The 22,314-nt window shown below is 45.5% G+C and overlaps 1 protein-coding gene across 6 annotated transcripts in view; it reads left to right on the top strand.

Moving 5' to 3' along the window:
• The window catches only part of GNB4 (G protein subunit beta 4), a 169,469-nt gene that overhangs the window by 83,508 nt on the left and 63,647 nt on the right, over positions 1 to 22,314 (top strand). For 3 of the 6 annotated variants that reach the window (XM_073626260.1, XM_073626261.1, XM_073626262.1), the window contains exon 2: positions 360 to 394. The exons of 2 other annotated variants lie outside the window; for them this stretch is intronic. The gene's annotated coding sequence lies outside the window, so the exon portion shown is untranslated. Of the gene's footprint in view, positions 1 to 359; positions 395 to 15,338; positions 15,680 to 22,314 lie in introns of those variants that run through there. One more of the 6 variants, XM_073626259.1, reaches the window with a different exon arrangement.

Below are 22,314 nucleotides of genomic sequence, written 5' to 3'. Positions count from 1 at the left end.
AGGGTGACCTGCTTGTATACCAATCCTGCTGGTCGATGGGAGTCCCCCTACTGCTATAGCTACTGGTGACACCTGCTGATAACAGAAGAACCAGGCAGCAGAGATAAATGACACCCTGGAGAGAGGCACAGTATAAACACCGTATAGAAGATGCGCTTTATTCAGGATCAATGCCACAATCAAAACCACTTTAAAGGTGGCATAAAATGTATGTGAACCCTTTGGGATTAACTGTTTTTTTCTGCAGTAATTTTCTATAAAATGTTATTTGATCCTCATCAAATTCACAATAGACAAACACAATGTGCTTAAGCTGATAACACACAAACTATTCTAATTAGATGTGTCTCTTTTTTTAGGACATCCATTAAACATTCACAGTGCTGGAGGAAAAGTAAGTGAACCCCGGGGCTTAATAGTTGGTTTTACTGCTACAGGGTGGCCGCTGTGTGCAGGATCGTGTGTGTGTGTGTGTGTGTGTGTGTGTGTGTGTGCGCGCGCGCGCGCGTGTGTGCATATATATATATATATATATATATATATATATATATATATATATATATATATATATATATGTGATTCTCCACTTCTGGGTAGCAGGCACGGGTACGCGCCACCGGCAGCTCACTCCTGCTGTGATTATGCACAGCGGGAGCTGATGGGTGGGTACAGCGGACTCTGTCTGCTGGCACCCATCGATCATGCAGTACACAGGCAGAACAGGAGTCTGCTTACGTAAACAAGGCAGACTGTTGTTCTGTCAGCAGGGAAGACATGGATCCTATGTCTCTGCAAAGCAGGGACATGGATCTATGTCTTCCCCTTGTAAAAGCACCTCCCCCACAGTAAAAAAAAAACCCAGCTAGGCACACATTTAACCCTTGTGTCAGTTAGTGTCCGATTGTTTGCTGCAGTATTGCAGTCCCGCTATAAGTCGCTGATCACCATTACTAGTAAAAAAAAAAAAATTGTTTGTAGCTATAACTTTTGCACAAACCAATCAATATACGCTTATTCGGATTTTTTTAACCAAAAATATGTAGCAGAATACATATTGAGCTAAATTTATGAAGACCTTTTTTTATTGATGGCAGAGTAAAAAGTTTGTAAAAGCAAAAAATATTGTTTTTCAAAATTGTCTTTTTGTTTATAGTGCAAAAAAAAACAAAACAATGCATAGGTGATCAAATACCACCAAAAGAAAGCTCTATTTGTAGGAAAAAGGACATAAATTTTATTTGGGTACAGGGGCGCACGACCACGCAATTGTCAGTTAAAGTAATGCAGTGCCGTGTCACAAAAAATGGCCTGGCCATGAAGGGGGTTACATCTTCCGAAGGTCAAGTGGTTAAAGTGGCAATCAGCACGCACATTAGGATCTATGTTCAACATTTACAAAACTGGAGCTGAATTGTACTTTAGCCCACGTTCACATCGGGCCGATTTGGCATGTGATTTGACATGCCAGATCGGAGCCTATTGCCGGAAATGGCATCACCCAAATCGGTGCAACGCTGACTTTGCGACACTGCACGATTCCCAATAGTAGTTTTTGCACTACTTTTGGCGACTTCAGGGGCGATTTAAATTGACATCTGTGCATGGACCCGCACAGATGTCTCTCAAATCGCCCCTAAAGTCGGACTGAAATGCTGGTTTGAAATCGTGTGAGTTCAGCTGAACTCACACGATTTAAAACCCGCCCTCAGTGTGAGCGAGGGCTCAAGGGCTCTTTCACCCTTGTGTTAAAGTGGTTGTAAAGGCACAAGGTTTTTTACCTTCATGCATGAGTGGAGGTAAAAAAAAACCTCTGTTTGCAGCAGCCACCGCAGCCCCACTAATATTTACCCGAGCCCCCTTTCGATCCAGCAATGTCCAGGAGAGCCTTGCCTCTCTGGGGACTTGCACTTCTGATTGGCTTTTAGCAGCAGTGGGGAGCAATTAGCTCCCGCTGCTGTCAATCACAGCCAGTTAGCCAATCAGGAGCTGGAGGGGGCGGGGGAGAGCCACGGCTCCATGTGTGCATGGACACACAGAGCTCGGGAGTGTACCTGCTTGAGTGCTCCCAGAGCAAGCTGCTTGCTGTAGGAGCACGTGGCAGGAGGGAGGAGCCAGAAGTGCTAGTGTGGGACCCCTAGAAGAAGAGGATCTGGGCTGCTCTGTGTAAAACCATTGCACAGAGCAGGTAAGTATAACATGTTTGTTATTTTAAAAAAAACGTTAATATCGCTTTAAATTTTAAAGCAGCCTAAAAGTACATTAATGCACCTATAGCATTAATGAACATTTAGGATGTATTGTACAGGCATTCATATTGTGTCAGGCAACACTTCTCAAATGCCCTGCGTGTTTTTTTTTTTTTTTTTTACAGGGCTAAAATGGGAAAAAATCACTTTTTAAACTTTGCAAGCACACTGTAAATGCCATAGGTACGTTTACAGTGCATTAGGGGTGCAGTTGCGGTGAATTTTAATAGAATTGAATGGAGGCAGTTGCAAAGTGTCAACGCCTGCCAAACTTTGCAGGCAGTGTTATCTCCAATAGCAAATTCTAGGATTAGTATTTACTAAACTAATGTGTAACACAAGGGTTGATGCTTATATAGAAGGATGTCATCATTCATGTCTACATAGGACACCATAATGTCTAAATACAACTCTGGGTGTGTATATCGGAAAATCACTCTTGTTTGACTATGGATTTCGGCAATCAATCACTAAATATAGCAGCTGTTGCCTTCTATAAAAATCACGAGACACTTGTGTGTTGCCAAGATAGTCTGCAACTAATTAGACTCAACTGCAGCATTGCGCAGTAGTATCAGAGTAATGGCAGATGATCCTGGCAAGACGTGGCACACGAGCAATCAGTAGAAAAGTTGATAGCTGCAGTTCTAATGAAAAAAAAAAAAAAAAAAAAACCTGGTCATCCTACTGGTCTGGCAAAAAAAAAAAAAAAAAAAAAAAAAGGAATCTTATTGGTTAAAATTTCAGTTTTTCTTGTTTTCTATATTTTTGCGACCGCTGTTGTCTTGCTCTGTGAAGTAAATTTTGGGATTTAAAATATTCTTTTATTTTCATCAATAGCCTTTTAAGGCCCCATTCACAGTTGAGATTATGGGTATAACATGAATTTCTGTGGGAGACTGAATAGGAGGGCTGCTGTTAGGAATCACGGGGTCCTGTACAGCCTACCTGACACAAGCCCCCCGAATTACAAAATTACAATTCTTGTAAATTTATTTTTTGCAATTTAATTTTTATTTTTTACAATATTGTGTGGGTGGGGGAGTTTGGATGAAATATCAGGGGTATAAACAGACGTCTAACATCTTACCTTTGATACAGAGAAAGGAATTGAGGACACATTCTTCAATTCCTTTCTCTGTAGCCTCAGTTGCACTAAGGCTGCTTTCACACTGAGGAGCTTTACAGGCGCTATGGCGCTAAACATAGCGCCTGCAAAGTGCCTCTCCTCTCACGCCAGTGTGAAAGCCCAAGTGCTTTCACACTGGAGCAGTGCACTGGCAGGACGCTAAAAAAAGTCCTCAAGCAGCATCTTTGAGGCGTTGCAGGGGCGGTATATACACCACTCCTAAAGCGCCCCTGCCCAATGAAATCAATGGGCAGCGGCGCCGAAGCGCAGGCTTTGTGGATGCTTTTAACCCTTTTTCGGCCATTAGCGGGGGATAAAAGCGCCCCACTAGCGGCTAAAAAAAGCACCGCAAAAACAACGGTAAAACGCCGACACCCTCCCCAGTGTGGAAGTGCTTTATAGATGAATGAACAGGAGACAGAGGCTCCTGTTTATTCATAAACTGAAGCATAGTACAAGCAGTTTAGTATGCTCAGTTATGAATGGACACAGGAGTAATCCATACCTCCACTCTCCATCTGCTTGTGCAGCAGCCGGTGGGAGAGGGAAGCCAGTGGTGCTGCGGAGGGACAATGCACTGTGTCTGTGTCTCTCCCTCCAGCAGCTGGCTTTCAGCTGCTGGAGGGAAAGTCACAAACACAGTGCATTGTTCTGTAATTGTACTCCCACCCCGCTACACTGACAGTGTTAATTTTGGCAGTAAATTTCGATTTAGTTTTAGTCTTAGTCTTAGGACTAAAATGGCATTTTAGTTTTAGTCCCATTTTAGTCTTCCGAAAGTGTTTTAGTTTTAGTCGCGTACACACGGCCAGACTTCCCGACAGAAAAAGTCAGATGGGAGCTTTCGGACGGACATTCTGACCGTGTGTATGCCCCATCGGACTTTTTCTGTCTGCATTTCTGACGGACTCAGATAAAGAACATGTTCTAAATCTCTCCGTCGGAAATGCCGACAGAGTTTAGACCGTTCGCAAGTCCGGCCGTGTGTACGCGGCATTAATCTTTGACTCAAATGCCATTTTAGTTTTAGTCCCATTTTAGTCGACTAAACTAAACACCAACTGCAGTATACTATCACCAAGACAGAACATAAAACATCCGCTTATCAAAAATGTGACCTCTTAAACTTATGAGGTCACATGCACTTGTTCCTCTGCTGGATATTTGCATCCACTTCACTCAAAAAGTAACAATAGTGTATAGTAGCTCTCTCCCAAGAGCGACCTTTCGCCACTCTGTCTGGTCCAGTACCAATCATAGGCACCACATATATGCAAAGCATAAAGTACACTATAGTGCAAAAGTTCAGGAGGTCAAATTTTTTGATAAGCAAATGATGTGTGTTCTGTCTTGGTGATGGGATAATGAAGTTGGTGCAAACAGCTTGTAGTGTATCTGCACATGTTTATCATGGCACAATTTTATTGGACTTTTTGTATGAAAATTTATATTTTATGCATATTATTTAATGTACTAGCACTTTGTAATGTGTATATATAGTGTGTGTGTGTGTGTGTATATGTATGTGTGTGTGTGTGTGTATATATATATATAAAATTATATGACTTTCACATGAGCGGTCTGATCGGGTCCCCTCAACTGTTTGTCAGGTGGACCCGAGTGGTGGACCATCCATTCTCCTTTATGGAGTGGCCAATGGACCAAAACAAACAGATCTGTTCCCCTCCATCTAGGCAGATTGGAGGGTAGTGGGATGTAAACAGACAGTGAAGTCTGTTTAAATCTGACTGCCCATAGAGTAGAGGTCCACTCTGTAGAAACTGAGCAGACACGGACCTGTCATCCACCCACACTCAGCAGGAGATCAGCAGACAGATCACCCACTGATTAAAGCCCACCCTGTGTGAAAGGGGCCTTATTGTCAATGTCTTCTGTTTTGTCCCCATGTCCCCTTCTCTTTTTCCCTGCTCTATGTCCCCTTTTCTGTCCCCAACTATTCCCCATGATGTACATGTAGCAGCTGCAGGCTGTATAATCACAAAACATATAATCACATAGAGTGAGGCATCTAATCCATGTGCTACCTTCCACTGAGGATTGTCATCTGTGCTATCCAATCCTAATCCCGTGCCTGCTGGCCCCGCCCCCTGGTATCACTCAGCGCCTCCCTCTGGTCTTACTCGGCTCCTCCCAGGCTCCCCCTCACCTCACTCGCCTTCAGTTCAACGGTAAAATGCTAGACTGGAGGTGGGACTCTGTGGAAGGGGATTGGTAATAGGGCGGGATGGGGGGGGGGGGGGTCAGAAATGAAGGGCCCTGCATCTTACTGGGAGAGAGGAGGAGGGGCTGAAATTCACAGCGCCTGGAGCTGTGCTGCCTGTCGCCATGCGCGCCGTGTCAGCTGTGCTGAACGAGGTAAAGTTGCGAACAGGGCTGGAGTCAGCATAAGTCCCTCCTTGCCATTAATGTCCCATTTTCATTACTTAACGAAAACGGATTCTATTTTCGTCATAGTTTTTGTCAGTTGACGAAAATGTGCTGTACTTTTAGTTTTGTTTTCCTCACTGTAAAAAAGCCTCTGACAAAAACGTTTTCGTTGACGAAATTAACACTGTACACTGATCCTCCTCTCATGTTTTTTCACCTTGCTGCATCCTATGCATTAAGGTAAAAAAACTTCTGACACTGAACGGCCTCCTAGCCCCCCCGTTTTACTCACCTGAGCCCGTTCTTTCCCACGCCAGAGACAAGATCTTCCTCTCTGCCCGTTGTCTCAGCTCTTGATTGGATAGATTGATAGCAGCGCAGCCATTGGCTCTCGCTGCTGTCAATCAAATCCAATGACGTGGGGGGGGCTAAGTCCTGCATTCTGTGTGAATTTACACAGATGCAGGACTTGGGAGAACGTCCGCATGAGTGTCCACCTTAGGAGAGTCTTCTCCAATGTGGACACTCGATGTGGGGAGGAGCTACCAGCACCACCGGGGGACCCCAGAAGTCGAGGTTCGGGGCCACTCTGTACAAAACGAACTGCACAGTGGAGGGAAGTATGACATGTTTGTTATTTTTTATCTATTTATTCATTTATTTTTTAAAGGAGGGTTGTCATTGCTGCATCTTCCGGATGCGTTTTTTGAAACGGTTTCAATGATTTTGTTTTGATGTCAATGTTTTTTATGCGTTTTGCGTTTTTGGGAGGTATCTGTTGACATGCAAGAGAAACCACCAAAAATGCGGCAGAAATGCATAAAAAAATGCAAGCACTGCGTTTTTGATGCATTTCCATTGAAGTCTATGGAACCAAAGACGCAACCTGCTGCGGGCAAAAAAGTCTCTGACCCTTTCCAAAAAAACACACAGATGTGAACGTGACCCATAGGAAATCATGTTAAAAGGACTGTAGTGCATTTCTGCAAAACTGAAAATGCATAGGTGTGAACCAGGCCTTAAGCAGTTCTTCAGCCTCTTTGAAAATAAATTAAGTCAGCAGCTACAAGTGTGGGAAACGCAGTTATTCCAGTGCTGATGGCACCACCTGTGGAAAGTGACATGTGTACAGCCATGAGTGGCTGTATATTACTGTTCAAGCTCAACCGCCTAGTATTACTGCCCCCAAATTAGGACTCCATTCACACTGTGCATTTCTGAAAAGTGTGTTTTGGAAACGTGCTGCAAACACGCATTGCACTTGTGGTCTCATTCTTTGTTAACCAGTTAAAGAGGAGTTCCGCCCCCCCACCCCCTTCCAAAAATTAAAAGTCAGCAGTTACAAAAACTGTAGCTGCTGACTTTTACTATTGGGGCACTTACCTGTCTAGGCATCCAGCCGTGAACTCCCCTGAGCCGATTCTTGAATCGGCTGTTGGGTGCTGGCACCACCATCTTGGCTAAAGGAAACCGACAGTGAAGCCTTGCATGACTTGTGCTGCGCTCTGCAAATAAGTGGGTCGAAGGAGGAGGGGGGCCTGTCACTTTGCTGCGGCGAAGTGAGCTAGAAGTGGGAGCGGGTGCCTGTCAAAAACAGATACCCGCTCCCCCCAAAAGGTGCTAAATGTGGCAGCAGAGGGGAGGAGGAAGCAGACAAGTGGAGCTTCCCTTTTTGGGTAGAGCTTCGCTTTAACCACTTCAGCCCCTGGAAGGTTTTACCCCCTTCCTGACCAGAGCACTTTTTACAATTTGGCACCAGGTCGCTTTAACTGGTAATTGCGCGGTCATGCAATGCTGTACCTAAACAAAATTTGCGTCCTTTTCTTCCCACATATAGAGCTTTCTTTTGGTGCTATTTGATCACCACTGCGTTGTTTTATTTTTTGCGCTATACACAAAAAAAGAGCGACAATTTTGAAAAAAAAAAAAACAATATTTTTTACTTTTTGCTATAATAAATATCCCCAAAAATGTTTTTAAAAAACAAATTTCTTCATCAGTTTAGGCCAATATATATTCTTCTACATATTTTTGGTAAAAAAATTGCAATAAGCGGATCTTGATTGGTTTGCACAAAAGTTATAGCATCTACAAACTATATAGGAAAGGTTTATGGCATTTTTATTATTATTTTGTTTTTTTACTAGTAATGGCGGTGATCTGCAATTTTTAGCAGTATTGCGGCGGACAGATCAAAGACTTTTGACACATTTTTGGGACCACTGACTTATACAGCGATCAGTGCTATAAAAAATGCACTGATTACTGTGTAAATGAAACTGGTAGGGAAGGGGTTAACAATAGGGGGCGATCAAGGGGTTAAATGTGTGTCCCCTTAGCGTGTTCTAACTGTATGGGGATAGGACTGAGTAGGAGAGTAGACATTTTGCTGTTCCTACATAGTAGGAACAAACGACATGTCTCCTCTCCTCTGACAGCACAGGGATTTGTGTGTTTACAAATGCGCGATCGTGCGTGTCCTCTGGTGGCTCTTAACCACTTCGCGCCCGCGCTATACCCTGGACGTCCAGCTGTTTACTTCCGCAATGCGCACTCCCGCGGCCGCGCATCGGGGAAGTTCTGTGCTGGCCGTGTCCCTCGGACACAGCCAGTCACAGATCGCCGTAAACGGCCAATGACAGCGGCCGTTTACAGTGCAATCGGCTGTGCCAATGAGAGAGGATCTCATATGTAAACATATGAGATCCTCTCTCATCGCCGGCTCTCCCTCCTCACACAGAGACAGCGTGTGAGGAGGGAGAGCGAACCGCTGCAGCGGTGAGTGTAAAAAGAAAAAAAAAACAGAAAAAAAGTCGTCAGTGTCATCTGTCATCCCTCCCCACTGTCCTCTGTCACTAGTGCCATCCGTCCCCACTGCCATCCGTCCCCACTGCCATCTGTCCCCACTGCCATCCCTCCCCAGTGCCATCCTTCCCCACTGCCATCCCTCGCCAGTGCCATCCCTCCCCAGTGCCATCTGTCATCAGTGCCACGTATCAGTGGCATCTGTCATCAGTGTCACGTGTCATCAGTGTCACGTATTAGTGCCATCTGTCATCAGTGCCACGTAATAGTACCATCTGTCATCAGTGCCATGTATTCGTGCCATCTGTCATCAGTGCCACGTGTCATCACTGCCACGTATTGGTGCCATCTGTCATCACTGCCACGTGTCATTAGTGCCATCTGTCATCAGTGTCACGTGTCAGTGCCACATATTCGTGCCATCTGTCATCAGTGTCACGTGTCATCAGTGCCATGTATTAGTGCAATCTGTCAGTGCCACGTATTAGTGCCAAATGTCATCAGTGCCAGGTATTAGTGCCATCTGTCATCAGTGCCACGTATCGGTGCCATCTGTCATCAGTATCACATGTCATTGTCCTGGTGCTCCAGGGCCTTCAAAAGTGTAATAGGTAGTCAACAAGTTAGATGTGTAATTTATGCTCCTAGAACACCTGATGGTGCTCCCTGCATGTTGGGTCTCTGTATGTGACCAGGCTGTGAAAAAGTCCCACACATGTGGTATAACCATACTCAGGAGGAGTAGCAGAATGTATTTTGGGGTGTTATTTTTGGTATACACATGCCATGTGAGAGAAATAACATATTATAATGACAATTTTGTGGGGGGGGGAAATCTTCATTTTGCAAAGAATTGTGGGAAAAAATGACAACATCACAAAACTCACCATGCATCTTACTAAATACCTTGGAATGTCTACTTTCAAAAAAGGGGTCATTTGGGGGGTATTTGTACTTTCCTGGCTTGTTCGGGTCACAAGAAATGAGATAGGCCACCAGTACATCAGGTGTGATCAATTTTTTATGATTTGCACCACAGCTTGTAGACTCTCTAACTTTCACACGGACCAAATAATATCCACTAATTTGGGTTATTTTTACCAAAGATATGTAGCAGTATAAATTGTGGCCAAAATTTATGAAGAGAAATTAATAATTTGCAAAATGTTATCACAGAAACTAAGAAAAATGCGTTTTTTTTTCAAAATTTTCTGTCTTTTTTTATTTATAGCGCAAAAAATAAAAAGCCCAGAGGTGATCAAATACCACCAAAAGAAAGCTCTATTTGTATGAAAAAAAGGACAAAAAATTAATTTGGGTACAGTATTACATGACTGAGTAATTGTCATTCAAAGTGTGAGAGCACCGAAAGCTGAAAATTGGCCTGGGCAGGAGGGGGGTTTAAGTGCCCAGTAGGCAAGTGGTTAAAGGAACCCCGTGTATATATACAGGGTTTCGCACAGCGGTGCCATTGTGCCACAGTATATGTACGTGAGCCGGTCGGAAACCGGTTAAGGTCCACCCTATAGCAGTTTTACTGCTACAAGGTGGCACCTTTGCGCTGGATTATGTGTGTGTGTGTGTGTGTGTATATATATATATATATATATATATATATATATAATATATAGTGTGATCCAACTCTTCCACCACCCGCCAATTATCAGGCTGAGAGGCAGCACAGCAGTCTGCCTATGTAAACAAGGGAGATCGCCCTTCTGATAGGAGGGAAGAGATGAAATTTGTGTCTATGCAAAGCAGGGAATAAATGTAATCTCTTCCCCTTAGTAAAAGCACCTCACACAGTATAGTAAAACACAAGCTAGGCACACAGTTGACTCTTCGATCGCCCCTGATGTTCACCCCTTCCCAGCCAGTGTCATTAGTACAGTGACAGTGCATATTTTTAGCACTGATCACTGTATTCGTGTCACTGGTTCCTAAAGAGTTTGAAAAATGTCAGTAAGGGCTTATTCACACTTGACTAAATTTCTAATGCTTAACAAATGCTCCCATAGTATTAGTATGGGTGTTAGACTCGTGTCAATGAGCTTTAGTATGGGCGTTTAGACTGGCGTCAATGAGCTTTAGTATGGGCGTTAGACTGGCAATTTACAAGCATAAATCGAAGCCCCCGCAGCGGTCCCGGCACACTGCTCTGCCTGGCGACATGTCTCCTGGAGTTATTTCCGGGTATTGCGGGCACCTCCGCTGTGATTGGCTGGAGCCGCGATGACTTCACTCCCGCATCGTCTGTAACGGCAAGTCAGCTGAAGCAACGGCACAAACGAGCCGTTGCTTCAGTGCACATGTGCCGATGGCGTTGGCACATGCTGATACAGGGGATATTGGAGATATGCACGATATCCACAGTAGCTACAGTTAAGCCTTATTATAGGCTTACCGGTAGTGAAAAGTGATCTGTAAGGGTTAATAACCACTTTAATGATGAGTTAAAAATGCTCCCCAAACGCCCTATGCGCAGTTTTGAAGTGTTTGAGTGTTAAGGCGTGTTAAAACTGCTCCACAATGGAAAGTGACATTACAGGAAATAAACTCATTTTAATGCACCGCAAGCATGCTGCAAGCGCCTGCCAGAGCCTTTTTCAAAGCATTACCATAGACTTGAATGGGAGGCGTTGAAAGGCTTCAAACGCCTCCTGACTCGACATGAGGCTTCAATTCTGAAGCAACGCAATGCTAACGCTTCATGTTTTAATAATATGAACAGCACTGTGTGCTGTCCATTGTATCATTTACATAGGCATTTTTAACGCCCCTCAAATGTTTGCTTTTAATGCCAGTATGAACTTCGCCTTAGTGTCTGAATGTCTGCTGCAATTTTGCAGTCCCGCTATAAGTCGCTGATCGCCTCCATTACTAGTAAAATAAAAAAAAAATCTATCCCATAGTTTGTAGACACTATAAGGGCTCATTTACACTTGCTTTGGCTTCAACACACATTAACGGCTAGTTTACACTTGGTTCAAAACATGGCTTTGGACAGGCTTTGTCAAAGCTCCTGTCACTAAATAAAATGGTTAGCTTACAGTCCTGTTTACACCTTGCTTTTGCTTTGGCTTCACTTCAAAAATTATACCCCATGTAGCTTTAGTGGTACGTCAAAGCGTCTTCAAAGCCTCCATAGAAGTCTATGGCAAAGCTCGCCTGAAGCCCCACAAAGCCTCATGGAAACCCCACAAAGCCTCATGGAAGCCCCACAAAGCCTCATGGAAGCCCCACAAAGCCTGATCGAAGCCCCACTGAAGCCTGATCGAAGCCCCACTGAAGCCTGATCGAAGCCCCACTGAAGCCTGATCGAAGCCCCACTGAAGCCTGATCGAAGCCCCTCTGAAGCCTGATCGAAGCCCCTCTGAAGCCTGATCGAAGCCCCTCTGAAGCCTGATCGAAGCCTCACTGAAGCCTGATCAAAGCCCCACTGAAGCCTGATCGAAGCCCCACTGAAGCCTGATCGAAGCCCCACTGAAGCCTGATCGAAGCCCCATCGAAACCCGATCGAAGCCTCATCGAAGCACCAAGCAAAAGCAAGGTGTAAACAGGACTGTAAGCTATTTTATTTAGTGACAGGAGCTTTGACTGGCGTTCAGAGAGCTTTAACAAAGCCTGTCCGAAGCCTTATTTTGAAGCAAATGTAAACTAGCCCTAACGTTTGCGCAAACCAATCTATATACCCTTATTGGGTTTTTTTTTGTTTACCAAAAATATGTAGCAGAATACATATTGGCCTAAATTTATCAAGAAATTCGATTTCATTTTTTTATTGGATATGGTTTACAGCAGAAAGTAAAAACTACTGTTTTTTTTTTCAAAGTTGTTGGTCTTTTTTGTTTATATCGTAAGAAATAAAAACTGCAGATGTGATCAAATACCACCAAAAGAAAGCTTTATTTGTGGTAAAAAAAGACAAAAATTGTATTTGGGTACAGCGTCGCACGACCGCACAATTTCATTTATAGTAATGCAGTGCAGTATTGCAACAAATGGCCTGGTCATGAAGGGAGGTAAATCTTTCGGAGGTCAAGTGGTTTAATGGCACCCCAAGCACGGGTAGCAGTGTTTTGCTGCGCTATAATCATGTCACTTTCCATTATAGAAAAGGTTCTGGAGCTTCTTTGGGGCGTTTGTTGCATGTAGGTCAGCCCATTATTAATATTATACAGGATTTATTCAAGTGAATGGGCTGCCCCATGTAAGACAAGCAGAAGCCCTCAAAACGAACAATCATATATGAAAAGAAAAAGCCTCCAAATTGCCCAGCTATGCTCATATGTGAACTGGGGCTTAGTCTGCATCTTCTATTTCCTCGCTATTTATCTTTCTTGTGTGTGTATATACAGTATCTCACAAAAGTGAGTATACCCCTCACATTTTTGTAAATATTTTATTATATCTTTTCATGTGATAACACTGAAGAAATGACACTTTGCTACAATGTAAAGTAGTGAGTGTACAGCTTGTATAACAGTGTAAATGTTATAATAAAAATAACTCAACACACAGCCATTAATGCAGTGGTTCTCAACCTGGGGGTCGAATGACGATTTGTCAGGGGTCACCAAATCCTGGACTGTTCCTGAATCCCGCACCGCTCTCCCAGCCTTTTCGCGGCCGCCTTCAGCTGGGATGTTCCTGGAGCCCATGGCCGCCCACTCAGCCTCTTCGCAGCCGCCCATTCAGTTCACGGCATGGCTGGAGGGCAGAGACTAGAGGTCAACTGACTAATGAGGAATGTGAAGTGGGAGGGGCTAAAGGAGACCCTATCTCCTGATTTCTGCATAGGTGTCACTGCTGCGAGACACCACAAAGTCTGAGACATAGTGAGTAACATTACCTGTGATTATAGGTGCCATTAAAAGTCCCCACTGCAGTTCTCAGATCAGCAGATGACCTTTATCAAGAGCACCCAAGTTGGCTGATCAGCCAGCACTGCCACTGATCCCACCCCCCACCAGCACTGCTACTCATCCCAACTCCCCACCAGCACTGCCACTTATCCCATTCCCCCCCCCCCCCTACTTTTTGTTTTTTTTTTGTTTACCAAAAATATGTAGCAGAATACATATTGGCCTAAATTGGCACTGGCACTGATCCCACCCCCCACCAGCATGCTACTCATCCCAACTCCTCACCAGCACTGCCACTCATCCCATCCCCCCCCCCCCCAGGTTGCCACTGGAGTCCTCTTCTACTCCTCCATGATGACATTATGGAGCTGGTGGATGTTAGAGTCCTTGTGCTCCTCCGCCTTCCATTTGAGGATGTCCCACAGATACTCAATAGGGTTTAGGTCTGGAGACATGCTTGGCCAGTCCATCACCTTTATCCTCAGCTTCTTTAGCAAGGCAGTGGTCATCTTGGAGGTGTGTTTGGGGTCATTATCATGTTGGAATACTGCCCTGTGGCCCAGTCTCTGAGGGGAGGGAATAATGCTCTGCCTCAGTATGTCACAGTACATGTTGGCTTTCATGGTTCCCTCAATGAACTGTAGCTCCCCAGTACCAGCAGCACTCATGCAGCCCCAGACCATGACACTCCCACCACCATGCTTGACTGTAGGCAAGACACACTTGTCTTTGTACTCCTCACCTGGTTGCCACCACACACGCTTGACACCATCTGAACCAAATTTATCTTGGTCTCATCAGACCACAGGACATGGTTCCAGTAATCCATGTCCTTAGTCTGCTTGTCTTCAGCAAACTGTTTGGAGGCTTTCTTGTGCATCATCTTTAGAAGAGGCTTCCTTCTAGGACGACAGCCATGCAGACCAATATGATGCAGTGTGCGGCGTATGGTCTGAGCACTGACAGGCTGATCCCCCCACCCCTTCAACCTCTGCAGCAATGCTGGAAGCACTCATACATCTATTTCCCAAAGACAACCTCTGGATATGACGCTGAGCATGTGCACTCAACTTCTTTGGTCGACCATGGAGAGGCCTCTTCTGAGTGGAACCTGTCCTGTTAAACCGCTGTATGGTCTTGGCCACCGTGCTGCAGCTCAGTTTCAGGGTCTTGACAATCTTCTTATAGCCTAGGCCATCTTTATGTAGAGCAACAATTATTTTTTTCAGATAATAAGAGAGTTCTTTGCCATGAGGTGCCATGTTAAACTTCCAGTGACCAGTATGAGAGAGTGAGAATGATAAACACAAAATTTAACACACCTGCTCCCCATTCACACCTGAGACCTTGTAACACTAACGAGTCACATGACACCAGGGAGGGAAAATGGCTAATTGGGCCCAATTTGGACATTTTCACTTAGGGGTGTACTCACTTTTGTCGGCAGCGGTTTAGACCTTATTAGCTGTGTGTTGAGTTATTTTGAGGGGACAGCAAATTTACACTGTTATACAAGCTGTACACTCACTACTTTACATTGTAGCAAAGTGTCATTTCTTCAGTGTTGTCACATGAAAAGCTATAATAAAATATTTACAAAAATGTGAGGGGTGTACTCACTTTTGTGAGATACTGTGTGTGTATATATATATATATATATATATATATATATATATATATATATATAGTGTTTGTGTGTGTGTGTGTGTATATATATATATATATATATATATATATATATATATATATATATATATATATATATAGTAATTCAGACACATTCCCCTTTAGGCAGTTGCTATGAACACACACGTCTTCTTCCTCGACAAGCTGATAAAGGAAGCGCTGTGTAGTGAACGTTCTCCTCCACTCTGCAGTACTTGGTAGCGTCCTGCTCTTGGTACGGGCGATACCATTGGTACGTAGAGGGGTGTGGAGACGTCAGGCTCCCGCGCCGCCTGTCTGCACTCGGGTTGGGAGCGGTAGAGGTGGCGGATGACAGACGGCTCCTAGAAGGCGGCAGAGCCGAGATGTGCGGCTTTGGAGGGCGAGACTGACATTTTCTACAGCTAGCCATTGGAAGAGATCTCCTCCCCCCTTTTCCCCGGTGCCGTTGGTTGGGGTCTGGGTGTGGCGGATCGCGGGGCCGTGTGATACAGACTGACGGAGGCCGCCGCTACTAAAGTGATCCGGGCACCAGAGGCGGCGGGGAGCGGAGGACAGACGAGGCCTCGGGCCAGGAGCGGGTAATGTGACATTGTGCTGGTCAGCATAGGCCTCATCCATACAGCCATTGCTCTCCCCTCCTCCATCATCATCATCCTCCTTCCTCACTGCTGCACCCTGCCTCTTCCCACCATCCTCCTCCTCCATCCTCACCCTCCACATCCCCTCATCATCCACCTCCTCCAGCCTGTCATCCCTGCCTGCACTGGTCGGATCCTCTCCCCCTCCCCCCAAATTTCCATCCTCCATTCTTTAGTAAGCAGACACATTGGGTTGGTTTACTAAAACTGGAGAGAGCAAAATCAGCTGCAGCTCTACATAGAAACCAGTCAGCTTCCAGGTTTTATTGTCAAAGCTTCATTGAAGAAGCTGATGTTAAAAGCTGATTGTCTGTCATTTACAGCTGGTCCAGATTTTGCACTCTCCAGTTTTAGTAAATCAACCCCTATTGTGTGCATAGGATCTGCCATCCCACCCGGTCGGTTCTCCCTGGCCTGTACACATTCATCAATCCCATCACAGGAGGTGTACACTCGCTCGGTCCTAAGACATGGGAGGTGCGTGCTGATCAGTCACTCCTAGGACACAGGAGGTGCGCGCTGATCAGTCACTCCTAGGACACAGGAGGTGCGTGCTGATCAGTCACTCCTAGGACACAGGAGGTGCGCGCTGATCAGTCGCTCCTAGGACACAGGAGGTGCGTGCTGATCAGTCACTCCTAGGACACGGGAGGTGCGCGCTGATCAGTCACTCCTAGGACACGGGAGGTGCGCACTGATCAGTCACTCCTAGGACATAGGAGGTGCGCGCTGATCAGTCACTCCTAGGACATAGGAGGTGCGCGCTGATCAGTCACTCCTAGGACATAGGAGGTGCGCGCTGATCAGTCACTCCTAGGACATGGGAGGTGCGCACTGATCGGTCACTCCTAGGACATGGGAGGTGCGCACTGATCGGTCACTCCTAGGACATGGGAGGTGCGCACTGATCGGTCACTCCTAGGACATGGGAGGTGCGCACTGATCGGTCACTCCTAGGACACGGGAGGTGCGCACTGCTCGGTCACTCCTAGGACACGGGAGGTGCGCGCTGATCAGTCACTCCTAGGACACGGGAGGTGCGCGCTGATCAGTCACTCCTAGGACACGGGAGGTGCGCGCTGCTCAGTCACTCCTAGGACACGGGAGGTGCGCGCTGCTCAGTCACTCCTAGGACACGGGAGGTGCGCGCTGCTCAGTCACTCCTAGGACACGGGAGGTGCGCGCTGCTCAGTCACTCCTAGGACACGGGAGGTGCGCGCTGCTCGGTCACTCCTAGGACACGGGAGGTGCGCGCTGCTCGGTCACTCCTAGGACACGGGAGGTGCGCACTGCTCGGTCACTCCTAGGACACGGGAGGTGCGCACTGCTCGGTCACTCCTAGGACACGGGAGGTGCGCACTGCTCGGTCACTCCTAGGACACGGGAGGTGCGCACTGCTCGGTCACTCCTAGGACACGGGAGGTGCGCACTGCTCGGTCACTCCTAGGACACGGGAGGTGCGCACTGCTCGGTCACTCCTAGGACACGGGAGGTGCGCACTGCTCGGTCACTCCTAGGACACGGGAGGTGCGCACTGCTCGGTCACTCCTAGGACACGGGAGGTGCGCACTGCTCGGTCACTCCTAGGACACGGGAGGTGCGCACTGCTCGGTCACTCCTAGGACACGGGAGGTGCGCACTGCTCGGTCACTCCTAGGACACGGGAGGTGCGCACTGCTCGGTCACTCCTAGGACACGGGAGGTGCGCACTGATCGGTCACTCCTAGGACATGGGAGGTGCGCACTGATCGGTCACTCCTAGGACATGGGAGGTGCGCACTGATCGGTCACTCCTAGGACATGGGAGGTGCGCACTGATCGGTCACTCCTAGGACATGGGAGGTGCGCACCGATCGGTCACTCCTAGGACATGGGAGGTGCGCACCGATCAGTCACTCCTAGGACATGGGAGGTGCGCACTGATCGGTCACTCCTAGGACATGGGAGGTGCGCACTGACCAGTTAATTCTAGGTCATCGGTCTGGGGGGTTCACTTAGAGCCATCGTCCACCTTTTTAAAAAAAAAAATTGTAATCCACCTATGTTAACCACTTGCGGACCGTCCACCGTATATATACAGCGGCAGCTCCGAAAGGGATCTGATGAGCGCACGCCACCAGCGACCCTCTCCCACTGTGATTAGACCGCGGAAGGTGTACTGCGGACTCAATGTCCACCAGCACCTGCCGGTTATTAGACAGAGAGCTAGAATGGCGATCTGCCTATGTAAACAGGGCAGATCACCGTTCTGTCAGTAGGGAAAGCATTGATATTCTGTTTCTGCATGTCAGGAACATGGATCAATGCCCTTTTCCTAGTAAAAGCACCTCCCACACAGTGCACAAATACTCCCTAGGCACACAGTTAACCCTTTGATCGCCCCTGATTTTAACATCTTCCCAGTCTGTGTCAGTACAGTGACCGTGCATATTTTTTTTAGCACTGATCACTGTATTGGTGTCACTGGTTCCCAAAAAGTGTCAGTTACTGTCCGCCTCAATTTTGCAGTCCCACTATAAGTCGGTGTCGGTTAAAGTAACACAGTGCTGTATTGTAAAAAATGGTCTGTTCATGAAGGGGGGGTATATCTTCCGGAGCTGAGTTGGTTAAAGCAGAACTCCAGCCAAAAATACTGAGCTAAAACAAATAGCCTATTAAAAGCTGAAATACCAAAATTGTTTTCTGCTACAATATTCGCCTACACAGTACAGATTTCCTCTGCAGTACTTGTTTTCTTCCAGTGGAGGTCCTTAGTCTGACCACTTTCTTTGAGACCAGACTGCTGAACCCACCCCTGTCTGTGACTGGGCAGTGAAAAGAGGAGCAGCACAGTGAGGAGCTTACCCCTCTCTTTTCTCCTGTCAACATGCTGCTTGTCAGCCACATTAACTGATTGGCTCCTTGTGCTGCTTGTTTCTCTATCTCTCTCTCTACCAAGCACTCCTATGCGGGGACCACAAGAGGCTATTACTGGGTACTTGTATTTAAAGTGGTTGTAAAGAAGGTTTTTTCCTTTTCATTAATGCCATCTCTGCATTTAGGGAAAAAAAAAAAAAACTTTTAATAGTAGCCTCCCCCCTAAATACTAACCTGAGTCTGTTCAGAATTTTGTGCATGAATGAACTACAAGTACTGTAAGCTGCTGTAGCTAACGACTTGTAGCTCTCAGTGAACTGCGAGGGCCCTGGTGAGAACTCTGTTCATTGATAATGCCTGCCCATATCCAATGTGTAGTGAGAGTCTGCAGGCGCCAGGCATTGCACCTGTGATTTGCTGATTGTGAGTGCAATGCTTTACATGAGTAAAAAAATAATAAATACGTTTTTTGCCCACAAAAAGATGTGCAGCTTTTTTTTTTTTTTTTTTTTTTTTTTTTTTTTTTTTTTACAAAAGGCGAACCCCACCTTTAAATTAGAACGGCAGACAGATACTGCAGTGGAATAAGGGTGGCCATATCTAGGTCTAGTCCGAGTCATACATGAGCTGCCAGAGTGCTATGAACAGAGAGTTGACTCATCACTGCTACTGCTGTGCTATCAATGTCCAATCCTAGGCTGTGGGAAGGGATGTGACCATGCAGTATTGCTAAATAGACTGTTATTGGGAGGAAGAAAGGGTGGGGGCAGACTGGTTGGGTATAAGGGCTCTTCTCTTGCAGGGAACTTTCAGCAGGTGTCTTGGTTAGCTGGGAATTGCAGATCAAACAGACTAGGGTGGAGGCTTTCTTGGCTGTAAAGCAGGGATCCTCAATCTACGGTCCTCCAGCTGTTGCAGAACTACACTTCCCATGAGGCATTGTAAAACTCTGACATTCACAGACATGACTAGGCATGATGGGATTTGTAGTTTCTGAACAACTGGAGGGCCGTCGTTTGAAGTTTTTTTCTTTTCTTATTCTTTCTCTTATCGCTGCTGATTCAGCAAAATAGAGCAGTGCTGCTTACATTGAATGTTTACGTCAGGTGAAAAACATTCCCATTGTTCCAAGCTTAGGCCTGTGTGTGGTTTCCTTTAGTATGATCCAGCGGAAGAATAGCCTATACTGTTATTCTGTAGTTCAACATATTTGCCCTTATTTTTCATAATCTCCTACAAATCAGACATTCCAACAACCTTCATTCACTTGGCAATAACCATGTAGCCAGCAGATGGTAATGCCGCGTACACACGGTCGGACTTTTCAGCTACAAAAGTCCGACAGACTTTCGGTGGACTTTCAACAGACTTTCTAAGGACCGGACTTGCCTACACACGATCACACAAAAGTCCGACGGATTCATACGTGCTGACGTACATCGGACTAAAATAAGGAAGTTGATAGCCAGTAGCCAATAGCTGCCCTAGCGTGGGTTTTTGTCCGTCGGATTAGCATACAGACGAGCGGATTTCTGGGTCCGGCGGAGTTACGACGTAAAGATTTAAAGCATGTTCCAAATCTAAAGTCTGTCAGATTTGGGACTGGAAAAGTCCGGTGAAGCCCACACACGATTGGAGTGTCCGCTGGATTTGGTCCGTTGGCGTCCGTCGGACAAGTCCGGTCGAAAAGTCCGACTGTGTGTACGCTGCATAAGAGTTTACGCCATACAAATTGTATCACCTGTCTGTATTTGCAGTCAAATGTAGCAAGTTCCATATACACTCACTGGCCACTTTATTAGGTACACCTGTTCAGTTGCATGGTAACACAAATTGCTGATCAGCCAATCACATGGCAGCAACTCAATGCATTTAGGCATCTAGACAACGTGGTGAAGACGACTTGCTGAAGTTCAGACTGAGCATCAGAATGGGGAAGAAAGAGGATTTAAGTTACTTTGAACGTGGCATGGTTGTTGGTGCCAGACGAGCTGATCTGAGTATTTCAAAAACTGCTGATCTACTGGGATTTTCATGTAGAACCATCTCTAGGGTTTACAGAGAATGGTCCGAAAAAGAGAAAATATTCAAAAATGCCTTGTTAATGTCAGAGGTCAGAGGAGAATGGACAGACTGGTTCTAGATGATAGGCAACCATAACGCAAATAACCACTCGTTACAACCAAGGTATGCAGAATACCATCTCTGAATGCATAACACATCGAACATTGAAGAAGATGGGCTACAGCAGCAGAGTGACACTCCTGTCAGCTAAGAACAGGAAACTGAGGCTACAATTCACACAGGCTCACCAAAATTGGACAATAGAAGTTTGAAAAAAACGTTGCCTGGTCTGATGAGCGTCGATTTCAGCTGCTACATTCAGATGGTAGGATCAGAATTTTGGCGTAAATTACATGAAAGCATGGATCCATCTTGCCTTGTATCAACACTTCAGGCTGCTGGAAGCGTAATGGGGGATAGTCTTTTGGCACACTTCGGGCCCCTTAGTACCAATTGAGCATTGTTTAAATGCCACAGCCTACCTGAGTATTGTTGCTGACCATGTCCATTCCTTTATGACTACAATGTACCCATCTACTGATGGCTCCTTCCAGCAGGATAATGCACCATGTCACAAAGCTCAAATCATCTCACCACTGGTTTCTTGAACATAACAATGAGTTCACTGTAATCCAATGGCCTTCACAGTCACCAGATCTCAATCCAATAGAGCACCTTTGGGATGTGGTGGAATGGGAGATTTGAATCATGGATGTGCAGCCAACAAATCTGCAGCAACTCTGTGATGCTATCATGTCAATATGGACCAAAATCTCTGAGGAATGTTTCCAACACCTTGTTGATCCTATGCCATGAAAAATTAAGGCAGTTCAGAAGGCAAAAGGGGGTCCAACCCGGTACTAGCAAGGTGTACCTAATAATAAAGTGTCCGGTGAGTGTATATCGTGTGCAACATTATGTCTTTGCAATCCAAATAAACATTTTACACGTTTCGTCCATCTCAAGATCTGAATCGTTAACATCATTGCTTTTTAATGCTTTTAACATTCTGTTTTAAATGGACTTTCCTAAATGAAGACCACATTCACTGTTGGAAATTGTTTAATTTAAAAAAAAAATTCCATACTGCTCCTTCCAAAACAATCATTGATTTGACACCACTAACCATTGGAAAATAAAGCAAACATTTTTCAAATGAAATTCTAATGGTGCATGGTTAGCTTAAAGTGGATCTTTAGTCAATCTTTTTTTATTTATTTTTTTTCTGACCAAAAATGCACCAAGCTGGATTTTTAACACCACAATGGAAGCCCAACAGACCAGTGTGTAGACATACATAGAATTCTTACGATTAAGGAGCCAATAAAGGCTGACCAAGTCATATTAATTTAAATTGATGATATAAAAAAATCTGATTTGAATACAATGCAATATAAATATTTTGTAAAAACCTGTAATTTTCAGTTTTCAGCCAAGTGCATCTGGCATTTTTGGTTTCGGCACCAAAATTTCCATTCGGGGCACCATTACTTTTGGTAGCAGAATTATTAATGTGGAATGTATGTTCCTTGCTAAAGCATATTTTTTTAATTAATTTATTTTTTTTATCATGTTATGAGTTAAGTTCTGCTTTAAAGTGGAGTTCCACCCATTTAAAAGTCACCAGCTACAAAAAGTGTAGCTGCTGTCTGTTA

This window comes from Aquarana catesbeiana, linkage group LG04 (genome assembly GCF_042186555.1).
Source record: "Aquarana catesbeiana isolate 2022-GZ linkage group LG04, ASM4218655v1, whole genome shotgun sequence".
Classification (NCBI taxonomy): domain Eukaryota; kingdom Metazoa; phylum Chordata; class Amphibia; order Anura; family Ranidae; genus Aquarana; species Aquarana catesbeiana.
This window is presented reverse-complemented; position numbering and strand designations above follow the sequence as displayed.